The following is a 13313-nucleotide window of genomic DNA, read 5'->3' as shown; positions in this document are numbered from 1 at the left end:
GTTATTAATTTGTTGGTATTATGAACATTTACCTGCGTACAAATATATTTATTATTATTTATTGTTTCCCATGTTATTATTATTATTATTATTTGCTTTCGATACCGCATTAAGCAAATTTTAATTTATTATATATATTGTTATAACAATACTTTAGTTATATATACAATAAAATAAATAATAATAATTTATTTTAAAAGAGTTAAACAATTTTAAAATTGTTGCAAAAAGAGTTTCAAAATTTAACATAAAAAACCTGAAGGTTCGATATAAATGTTGAAAAATTCTTTGGTGTTGCGAAAGTTGATTACCTCTTCCTAAGCCCCTTCACGGCAAAAATAAATTTTTAAGACCCATTAAGTTATTGCTAATGGCTTTGTGGGACGACAATCTATATGAAAAGCAGACCTTTCCACGGATCGCTCTGCTACAGTCCCTACACCGTCCCTAACTTTCCTACAAACACTTTGGATAACGTAAGATTTTAAGGGTTGACAAATGTTATTCTTTTTGATTGATAAGCTGTTCACTCGAGACAGTTAAGCAAGTCCCAGCTGTGTCTGGGTACAATTCAATTTCTTTCTTTATTATTCACCCTCACACCCATCCCGTGGGCGGTGGTGTAAAGGGTTACAGAGGCACATAATCGGTTCAGGAACCGAACCCTCTAGTTTTACATACATTCTTGTAAAGCCACTAGTACGCGTAGCGTTTCGGGCAGGTCCTTAACCCTAATTTCCCCGGAATACGACCCCGCCGAATCGTTTAACAACCAGGTACCCATTCACTGCTGGGTGAACAGAGGCTACAGTTAAGGATTGGCGCCCAGTCAATCCTCCCCGGCCAGGATTCGAACCCAAGGCAAGGCGCTTGCGAAACGCCAGGCGAGTATCTTACCAGTTCGTTTAGCTAAGCAAATATCAATCTTTTGACGCTAATTACACAATTATTAATGTTATATATACATGTACACATACTCATACATACATGTACATATATACATACACATACATATACAATTGCCCACACAAATACAATCATTAATAATCTTATGTATTACAAGTGATTCAACAAGAGGCTCACAACAGTTACTATACAAGGCACTTTACATCTATGGTGAGTCACACAATTACTAGTCTTGCTCCACACCCACCCAACTGGGCGGCAGTTTTACAGTCATGTGCTCCACACCCACCCAACTGGGCGGCAGCTTTACAGTCATGTGCTCCACACCCACCCAACTGGGCGGCAGCTTTACAGTCATGTGCTCCACACCCACCCAACTGGGCGGCAGTTTTACAGTCATGTGCTCCACACCCACCCAACTGGGCGGCAGTTTTACAGTCATGTGCTCCACACCCACCCAACTGGGCGGCAGCTTTACAGTCATGTGCTCCACACCCACCCAACTGGGCGGCAGCTTTAGTCATGTGCTCCACACCCACCCAACTGGGCGGCAGCTTTACAGTCATGTGCAGGCTGCACCTACAGTAAGCAAATTTTGGATACTTCGCTAAGATTCCCTGGCAGTACATCATTATGAATGAAGTACTTACACATTTCTTGGACACTATTGATGTCCAAAATATCTCTGGATTCCGCGATTTTTCACATTCCATTATATAATGACGCAAAGTATGCGAACAGTTCTGCTGACAGAGTTTACATTTAGTCAAATCTACATCAGCAGATGTTACAAACTCCCAGAGGTACTTATAGCCGAGCCTAAGCCTAGCAGTGGTAACATCTAGAAGTCTGCTAATCTTGTTAGGATGACATCTTGCAAACGGCCCCACCCCGTCTGGGTGGGCGTCGGTTAGGATCTTCGTTTTCTCTACTGAGATGACCAAGCCTAGTTCCTGACATGTGTGCAATACAGAGTTCAGAACATTTTGGGTGTTGGTATAGCTCATTGGTGTGGATCAGTATGTCATTCGCATAGTTAATGATGTGTTCAGCTGGGCCTCCTAGTTACCTGAGTTTAAAAGTTAACACATTGAACAGAGTAGGACTCAGGACACCTCCCTGTGGAGTGCCAAGTTCAAAATCTCTCGTTACACTCCTATGCCCTTGGAACAGTACAGATGACTTCCTGTTGAATAGATAGCCTCTTATCCACCGTAGAAGCCATCCTCCAACATTCATTTTAGCAAGTTTACTCAGAATGACGTGTGGGTTAGCAATGTCAAAGGCCGACTTAAGATCTAGGAAAGTGGTATATGACCTATCAGTATGCAGGGTGAGGAAGATGGTACTCAGCGATGTATTGCTATCATGTTCTATATGAAAGATTACACAGTGTAGATAAAAAACTAGCTATAAGTTCATCTAATATTCCAATCTCAGTATGGTTAGTCATACATGGAATCAAGGGAGAAAATACCTGCCTCAATTAAATATCAACCCTCTGTTGGGTACCTTTCACCCCCCCCCCCCCCTCTACTTCCTCCACCACGGCGGACAGGGTATTTTTCAGGTCCAGGACAACATAGGCCTCTCTGGACATTTCCCCCGATGGTCGCGCTGCACAAATCCCACTACCTATCATCTGACGCAACAATAGGAAAGCAGGAGACGAGCAACTTCTTGACAAGCAGGAGACACGACAACATCCCCAGTCATCCCAGGCACCACATTAGCACCCGGAACGCAAGGAATAACTGACCGTTCCACTCGTCCGCATGTCCCTCTGGCCGATGAAAATGAGGAAAAACCTCACCAGTAACAGGCTCACCTCACAACTCTGGCACAACCCCGGCACCCCAGTGGACGAGGCGCATAGGACGTGAGCACACGGCCACCCATCTCAATTGCTTTGAGACGGGTGGCCGTGTCGACACAATCGACTTTATAACAGTCAAGGACGGATCAAAACGTGATTGTCTCCTCATTTTCTGGTATGTGGTTTAGTCGTCAGGCCTCAACACGTCATCGTCATCTATAGTAGTCACGACGTCACCGACAATGACCCGCGTCATATTCTCCATCCGACAACGTAAATAGGTACCCAGAAGTTTGTCAGCTCCTTGTGTGGTTGCATCCTGGGGAGGGTCCGTAGGCGTCCAGCTTGTATAGTCTGCCTTTAACAAGACATGACAGGGGCCGCACAATCAATGAGAGATCTCACGTGGTTACCATAGGAATGTGAAATGTAAAGCATGATTAATAACTGTGTACTGTATGGGTTTGTGAGCCCCTTGAAGGACCTTATCTAGACGAGGTGTAGAAATGTCTCCATAAACATACTTGAACTTGAACTTCAATGTACTTCCTTTTCTCAATAAACTTAACTGAACTTTAATTTGAGTGTGTTATTAACATTTTGTTATTAGTTGGTGTTATTAACATTTACCTGCATACAAATATATTTATTATTACTTATTGTTTCCCACGTTATAATTATTTGCTTTCCGGACCGTCTTAAGCAAATTTTAATTTAATGTATATAGTGTTATAACAATATTTTACTTATATATATAATAAAATAAATAATAATAATTTATTTCAAATGAGTCAATCAAGTTGAAAATTGTTATAAAAGTTTTAAGATTTAATATAAAATAACTGAAGGTTTGATATAAATGTTGAAGAATTTTTTGATGTTGCGGAAGTTGTTGCTCAAGTCTCAATACCCCTCCAGCGGGATCCCTACGTGGTGTTCTTTCGAAAAATAAATTTTTTTAGACCCATAAAGTTATTGCTAATGCAGCCCGTCCTCCAAACTCTGATCCTTTTGGATCAGAGTTTGAAGATCCAAAAGTGATTCCATGCACCCGCCAAACCCCCTGTTTATGAATGAAAAACGGTTTACACACAACCCGTCCTCGACTCAAGTCCATTACATCCAGCGGTCGCCCCCACAGACGCATTCATAAATTTTAACTTGCTGTTCATTCAAAACAAGAATTTTCTCAAATATAAATTAATATTATAATATATTAGCATATTGTGCATATATAGGCATAGGTTAGGTATTTAGGTTCGGTTGGCGATTATTTGCATTTGTAGTACGTGGGTGAAGCATTTATAGCAACCCGTCCTCGACTCGAAGTCCATTACATCCAGCGGTCAACCCCACAGACGCATTCATAAATTTTAACATACTGTTCACTCAAAACGGGAATTTTCTCAAGTATAAATTAATATTATAATATATTAGCATATTGTGTATATATAGGCATAGGATAGGTTAGGTTAGGTGTTTAGGTTCTGTTGGCGATTATTTGTATTTGTAGTACGTGGGTGAAGCCTTTATAGCGTTGTGATTCGAACAAAATTCGTCAGTGAAGCACTTGTTCCGGAAGTGTTCGAACGAAATCAGTTGTGAGTCGTGTGTAAACCGCTTTTCATTCATAAACAGGGGGTTTGGCAGGTGGATGGAATCACTTTTGGATCTTTGTTTGGAGGACGGGCTGTTACACACGACTCACAACTGATTTCGTTCGAACACTTCCGGAACAAGTGCTTCACTGACGAATTTTGTTCGAATCACAACGCTATAAAGGCTTCACCCACGTACTACAAATACAAATAATCGCCAACAGAACCTAAACACCTAACCTAACCTATCCTATGCCTATATATACACAATATGCTAATATATTATAATATTAATTTATACTTGAGAAAATTCCCGTTTTGAGTGAACAGTATGTTAAAATTTACGAATGCGTCTGTGGGGTTGACCGCTGAATGTAATGGACTTGAGTCGAGGACGGGTTGTGCAAATAATCGCCAACCGAACCTAAATACCTAACCTATGCCTATATATGCACAATATGCTAATATATTATAATATTAATTTATATTTGAGAAAATTCTTGTTTTGAATGAACAGCAAGTTCAAATTTATGAATGCGTCTGTGGGGGCGACCGCTGGAAGTAATGGACTTGAGTCGAGCACGGGTTGCATATACAGCAATGTACTCAGTCCTGTGTAATCTATATGAAAGATTACACAGTGTAGATAAAAAACTAACTAAAAGTTCATTTAATCCTTACATTTTAAGCCGAGCAGTAGTAACATCTAGAAGTCTGCTGATTTTATTGGATGATCCAGAGATGTATGGCTCCTCTTGCATGATAGTATGATGATAGAATATCTGGGAATACTTTAAGGCACTACGGGCTCACCATAGCCCGTGCTACTTGGAACTTTGTTCCAGGTATAGCGAATCTTTAACAACAACAACATAGGAATACTCATTATCTGCTGATGTAGACCTGACCAAATGTAAACTGTGTCAATAAAAGTATTCGCACACCCTCCGTCACTATGTGATGGAGTGCGAAAAGATACGTGAATTTAGAGACAATTCTATAACAAATGTTCCAAAGATATCTAAATACTTCATTCAAAATGATCTGCTACCAGAAATCTCAGCCAAATATTCCCAGTTTGCTAACTGTAGGTAGTAACTGACTGATTGTGACCTATCCACCGCTGCCCATTGGATGGGGGGCGGTGTGCAGGACAAACATATCAATTGTGACACTAGCTCTCCACATATATCAGTTGCCTAATTTAGAAACTGTACTTGTAGTCGATCTCGAACCCATGGTTGATTGACGATGTGCATTGAATTTTGTAACTAGCTCATCAAGATCGTAACTTGCTTAGCTATATGAATTGTGGGGCTCAGTCCCTGAGCCCATTATGTGCCTCTGTAACCCTTTCCACTACCGCCCACAGGTTGGGTATGGGGGTGTATAATAAATAACCTAAACTAACTTACATTATATGTTCACACCTGACTTTTAGTCATAGCTGATTTGTTTTTGTATTGAGGCTGGTATTTTCCCCCCTGATTCCATGTATGACTAACCATCCTGAGAGATGGGAATAGTAGATAAACTTATAGTAGATGGGGATAATAGTTGAGCCTATAGCTAGTTCTTGATCTACACTGTGTAATAGCTCATATAGAATAGGGTAGCAGCACATTGCTGTGTATACGTAATTTTGCTAATAAATTTGTTTTATTAAATTTTCAATCCTTGAGGAAACTTTCTCTTCGGAAAAGACTCCAGCAAAAGAAGTGATCTTTTTTAAACTTTTTTTTTTATTAATGACAAGCTTAGGTACACACAGCAATGTGCTGCTGACTTTGAAAGCCGTTCTTCTGACATAAAAAGACCTTTGATTTAATAAGTTATTAAGATGTTTTCAACAATATTACTAGGGCGTTCACCGATTCCAACATGGGCGACCCTTTTGGAAACGCAACACATGGGTTGACCCGATTGACAGACTGGTTATATTCCAACAGGGTCTGAGACATATACAAGAAGGTAGATTGGGGGTTAACAGAGAACATAGAAATTAACTTGAATATACATTCTTGTAAAGCCACTAGCACGCATGTTAATTATAATTGTTATTAATATTATAATGGTTATTATTATTAAATATAATAACTATAATTATTATATTTATTTATCATTGTTATTTATTATAATTATTAGCATTACTTTTTTAATTAAATAAATAGGTTTCCCCCACTCCATGTGCGCGTTTTCTTCCATACACAGAAAATAACCTTTATGGGTCTCGTAACCAATTACTGTACACGTTTTAATATTATTATTTCAGGTTATATAACTACCATGTTGCCTCAAATTACTACCACTTGGGGGGGGGGGGCGTGGTAATTAAAAAAAAAGGCGCAGTAGTTGGTTGGTGTTATTAATTTGGTCATACAATTTGGTTTCCCATGTTATGATTATTTGCTTTCCAGACCGTCTTAAGCAAATTTTCATTTAAAGTATATGCAAGCGATGAGTCACAATAACGTGGCTGAAGTAGTTTGACCAGACCACACACTAGAAGGTGAAGGGACGACGACGTTTCGGTCCGTCCTGGACCATTCTCAAGTCGATTCCATCGACTTGAGAAGGGTCACGTCGATTTACAATCGACGTGATTTAAATCAATCGATTTAAAGTATATATTCTTATAACAATAAGAATAATATATTTATACATACAGTAAAGTAAGTTATATTAATTTACTTTAAATATATTAAACAAATTTAAAACGATTAAAAGATTTTATAAAATTTAACATAAAAGAACAGAAGAATTTATAACTTTGTTGAAAAATTCTTAACCACCTAAAAAGTTATATTATTTAGTGCAACGGGCTGGAAAGAACTTTCTCTTCTTTACAGTTGTCTGGCAAAATTGGAAAAAATAATTTTTACAAACCTACAAAGTTATTGGTAATGGCTTTGTAGGACAAAGATACTTTGCATAAAAGTTCTCGTGTTTAAAACGTGTAGTACTTTGTGGCGAAAAGCATGTAACTTAACGATTTGCAGCTGCTGCCAGTACTTAATGGGTCATGTACCTCTTTTATCCTTACCATTTCCATAATAATTAGTTTAGTTCATTTATTATGCACCCCATACCCATCTTGTGGGCATACAGGCTATTCATGCCCGTGCCACCTCTTGGGTGGCTTAATCTTTATCAATCAATCATCTTGTGGGCGGTAGTGGAAAGGGTTACAGAGGCACATAATGGGCTCAGGGACTGAACCCTACAATTCATTTAGCTAAACAAGTTACAATTTTGATGAGTTAGTTACAAAATTCAGTATAAGTCGTCACATCAACAATGGGTTCGAGATCGACCTCAAGTACAGGTTCTAAATTAAGCAACTGACATATGTGGAGAGCTAGTGTCACAATTTATATGTTTGTCCTGCACACCGCCCCCCATCCAGTGGGCAGCGGTGGATAGGTTACAATCACTTAGTTACTACCTACAGTTAGCAAACTGGGAATATTTGGCTAAAATTTCTGTTAGCAGATCATTTTGAATGAAATATTGACACATCGCTGGAACATTGGTTATAGAATTGTCTCTAAATTCACGTATCTTTTCGCACTCCATCACATAGTGACGGAGGGTGTGCGAATAATTTTGTTGACATAGTTTACATTTGGTCAGGTCTACATCAGTAGATAAGGAGAATTCCCAGAGATACTTATTGAGACAAGAAAAAAATACATCTGTATCTTCAGAAAAGAAGGAATCTGGTAAGCACCTTAAATCAAGGGAGCTATCAGAAATATATAGATTAATGAAATTTAATTCTCGGTCTTGCAATCGAATCCGCAAACTAATGCTTTCAATACCTCTATATCTCTGAGGGATTCCAGTTATCTCAGCAGGTATGGTACTTTTTACACAACTTGAGACCCCCCTAGTTCCTCCATCAGCATATAAGTAAAAACCTGTATAGCCATTTAGCCTCAGAATGCTACCATCCCTATCCCCAGTTTCCTGGAGTGCTACTATGTCAATATCCTCTCTAAGAGTATAATAGTGTACATCCACCACTCTAGTTTTTAATCCATTAACGTTCCAAGATGATATTTTCAATTTACTTTCATCCATGATTAATAGTAAAACTACCTTTACCCTGTCCGTCACATTCCATGAGATACGAGAGTACCTTAGAAACTTCCTTCCAACACCGTAACATTTTTTTTCTCCTCACTTGCACAACTACTACTAACATCGAAGGTAATATTATTCATATCTATTTTCTTTGTTATTTCTGTATACCGTTTTACTTTAACCTTTTTTTTAACATTTGTCACTACAGGAGGTTGAACACCGCTAACACTACTAGAAAGTGAACAAATCCACAAGGGCCGAGACGAGGATTCGAACCTGCGTCCGGGAGCATCCCAGACACTGCCTTAATTGACTGAGCTACGACAGGAGAAAAGGGTTGAAACCGAAGTCCTACTGAACTTACTGGATCCCGTAGCCTCTCCGAGGCACAAACCACTAGAAATGTATTCTCCTGACTACCCTCTATCATCGTTACGTCATGTGCCTCCTTACTTTCTTCTACGCACGTTTCACTTTCCATTCCACGTCCTGTTTTACTTTCAATTTCACATCCTGTTTCACCACCATCTTCACCCCGTCTACCCTCCATAGCCAATTTTTCCAATGCCTCAATCTTCTTGTCTATTTTTTTTTTTTTTTTTTGGATATTCCAGTATTTGATTACCAGCCTCAGAGTTGACCATATTGTCCTGAACCTTGTCCTCACAAGGTTTCAGTTTTTCAACTGCCTTACCTACTTTCCGTAGGCTCGCCTTAATTATCTCAGTTCCTTTCTCCAACACATTGCTCATAGGCGCTGTCGTTAGCTTCCAGCTGTTTCCTCCATGTTCCTGCTGCACAATCTTTCCTTCCTTCGAGGATACATCTATCCTGCTTGTAGGACCCGTCCTAGTCTCTCTCAAATGAGGCTTCATGGGGCATAGATAGGAACCAGCAGTGTGGCTGCCTCGACAGTTGCAACAAACTGGGACGATTTTTTCACTTTTTTCAATCTTGACTCTACACTTTTGCGAGTCGTGTTTCTTACCACAATGCCGACACCTGGGGTCAAACTGGCATTTCCATGCCATATGTCCCTAACGTGAACACTTCATGCATAATATGGACTCCTCAATGTATTTTGCAACTTTCCTGTAGCCTAGTCCTTACACAAAAATTCTTTTCGGCGCCTCAACCTTTACCAAGGCAACAACCTGGCTTTGTTTGTCACCACGAACACTGTTCCTCTTTGCCCATACAATTTACTGGGCGCAATTCCTTAACTGTAGCCTCTGTTTAACGCAACAGTAAAATGTGTACTTGGATGAAAAAACGATTCTTCGCGGCGGGGATCGTATTCCAGGGACCTGCCCGAAACGCTACGCGTACTAGTGGCTCTACAAGAATGTAACAACTCTTGTATATACCTCAAAAAAAAAAAGAAGAAAAAAAAAAAAAAAAGTGTCTCTGAGGCAATGGGAACAAAATTGTAGTGGTGCTCAAGGTGTCTGTATTTACGTGACTTGGCTGGCTGCTTTATTGTATGTATAAATATATTATTATTATTGTTATAACAATATATACATTAAATTAAAATTTGCTTAATTAGATGGTCTGAAAATTATATTATTACTATTAATAATGGTTATTATTATTAAATATAATCATTATAATTATTATATTTATTTGTCATTGTTATTTATTATAATTATTATTATTTCTATTTTAATTAAATAAATAAGTCTCCCATTCCATGTTCGCGTTTTCTTCCAAACACAGACAATGACCTTTATTGGTCTCGTATCCAGTTACATTACTGTACACGTTTTAATATTATTGTTTCAGGTTATATAACTACCATGTTGCCTCAAATTACTACCACTTTGGGGGGGGGGGGGTGCGTGTTAATAAAAAAAAAAAACACCAACCAACTAAGGCGCATTAGTTGGTTGGTGTTATTAACTTTGTTTCCCATGTTATAATTATTTGCTTTCCAGACCGTCTTAAGCAAGTTAAAATTTAATGTATATATTGTTATTGCAATAATAATAATATATTTTTACACACAGTAAAGTAAATTATAATAATTTTCTTGGAATATATTAAACAAATTAAAAATAATTAAAAGTTGTTATAAAACTTTACATAAAAATCTGAAGAATTTATAAAAAAATTTAAAACATTCTTAACATTATAAAAAGTTACATTTTCTGTACCAACGGGCTGAACAAATCTTTTTCTTCCTTAAGATTATTCGGCATAATTAGAAAACAATTTTTTTAAACCTATAAAGTTATTGCTAATGGCTTTATGGGACTATTTAGTCAAATAAAGAATCTGTGGTGAAAGGCACGTAACTAATAACTTGCGCGTAGCTGTGTATGTATATACTGTATGTATACGTATATATATATGTACATGTATGAATGAGTGTGTGTACATGTATATATAACATTAATAATTTTGTAACTAGCATCAAAATTTGTTATTTGCTTAGCTAAACGAACTAGAGGGTTCAGTTCCTGAACCGATTATGTGCCTCTGTAATCCTTTACACCACCGCCCACGGGATGGGTATGGGGTGCATAATAAAGAAAGAAATTGAATTGCCTACTGTCAGTCTGGGATGCTCCCGGACGCAGGTTCGAATCCTCGTCACGGCCGAGCGGACAGCACACTGGATTTGTGATCCTGTGGTCCTGGGTTCGATCCCAGGCGCCGGCAAGAAACAATGGGCAGAGTTTCTTTCACCCTATGCCCCTGTTACCTAGCAGTAAAATAGGTACCTGGGTGTTAGTCAGCTGTCACGGGCTGCTTCCTGGGGGTGGAGGCCTGGTCGAGGACCGGGCCGCGGGGGACACTAAAAAAAAAAGCCCCGAAATCAACTCAAGATAACGGCCCTTCAGGATTTGTTCTACTGTCAGTACTTAATGGGTCACGTACCCCATTTTATCCTTACCATTTCCATAATAATGTCATTTATAGGTTTCCAACTCGAATGTGGCCTGCAGCTATCTCTATTCACTCACTTTAATTATCATTTTAATTCTTCATGTACACATCTAATTCCATCATATGCAAAGACTATTATACACATGACCAAATGCACTTGGATTGAATGTTTTTATAATCAGTAATGAAATTGTCAAATCTTCTCTATTTAGTTGGCTCTTAAAAATGTACACACAGATCTGCTTTTTGTAACCTGACCAAAATCTTCGATGTTAAAAACGTGAAAAAGTTACAGGTTAATACAAATTTCATTAAAGTTAACATTTCAATTTATTACCAAATTAACTTTTATAAAAAAAATTTTTTTTAAAGAACTATCAAACATATGCATAAGTTTATTTACAAAACTTATTTGCTGAAAACCTTTAAACCCTCATTAGAGTGAACATGTATTAATTTAGATGTCCACATGTTTTTTACATAAAAATCTAATTTAATTTGCAATAATTAAGCATACTAAATTATATAACTGCAACCAAACTTACATTATATACTACAGTATAGTATTGTAATACTACCTGGTATTACCATTATATATATATATATATATATATATATATATATATATATATATATATATATATATATATATATATATATATATATATATATATATATATATATATATGTCGTACCTAGTAGCCAGAACGCACTTCTCAGCCTACTATGCAAGGCCCGATTTGCCTAATAAGCCAAGTTTTCATGAATTAAATGTTTTTCGACTACCTAACCTACCTAACCTAACCTAACCTAACCTTTTCGGCTACCTAACCTAACCTAACCTATAAAGATAGGTTAGGTTAGGTTAGGTAGGGTTGGTAAGGTTCGGTCATATATCTACGTTAATTTTAACTCCAATAAAAAAAAATTGACCTCATACATAATGAAATGGGTAGCTTTATCATTTCATGAGAAAAAAATTAGAGAAAATATATTAATTCAGGAAAACTTGGCTTATTAGGCAAATCGGGCCTTGCATAGTAGGCCAAAAAGTGCGTTCTGGCTACTAGGTACGACATATATATATATATATATATATATATATATATATATATATATATATATATATATATATATATATATGTCGTACCTAGTAGCCAGAACGCACTTCTCGGCCTACTATGCAAGACCCGATTTGCCTAATAAGCCAAGTTTTCATGAATTAATGTTTTTTCGACTACCTAACCTAACATTTTCGGCTACCTAACCTAACCTAACCTATAAAGATAGGTTAGGTTAGGTTAGGTAGGGTTGATACCTGGTTGATGGGGTTCTGGGAGTTGTTCTACTCCCCAAGCCCGGCCCGAGGCCAGGCTCAACTTGTGAGAGTTTGGTCCACCAGGCTGTTGCTTGGAGCGGCCCGCAGGCCCACATACCCACCACAGCCCGGTTGGTCCGGCACTCCTTGGAGGAATAAATCTAGTTTCCTCTTGAAAATGTCCACGGTTGTTCCGGCAATATTTCTTATGCTTGCTGGGAGGACGTTGAACAACCGCGGACCTCTGATGTTTATACAGTGTTCTCTGATTGTGCCTATGGCACCTCTGCTCTTCATTGGTTCTATTCTACATTTTCTTCCATGTCGTTCACTCCAGTACGTTGTTATTTTACTGTGTAGATTTGGTACTTGGCCCTCCAGTATCTTCCAGGTGTATATTATTTGATATCTCTCTCGTCTTCTTTCTAGTGAGTACATTTGGAGGGCTTTGAGACGATCCCAATAATTTAGGTGCTTTATTGCGTCTATGCGTGCCGTATATGTTCTCTGTATTCCCTCTATTTCAGCAATCTCTCCTGCTTTGAAGGGGGAAGTGAGTACTGAGCAGTACTCAAGACGGGACAACACAAGTGCCTTGAAGAGTACAACCATTGTGATGGGATCCCTGGATTTGAAAGTTCTCGTAATCTATCCTATCATTTTTCTGGCTGTTGCAATATTTGCTTGGTTATGCTCC

This window comes from Procambarus clarkii, chromosome 75 (assembly GCF_040958095.1).
Source record: "Procambarus clarkii isolate CNS0578487 chromosome 75, FALCON_Pclarkii_2.0, whole genome shotgun sequence".
In the NCBI taxonomy this organism is placed as follows: domain Eukaryota; kingdom Metazoa; phylum Arthropoda; class Malacostraca; order Decapoda; family Cambaridae; genus Procambarus; species Procambarus clarkii.
Note: the sequence above shows the minus strand (reverse complement) of the source record.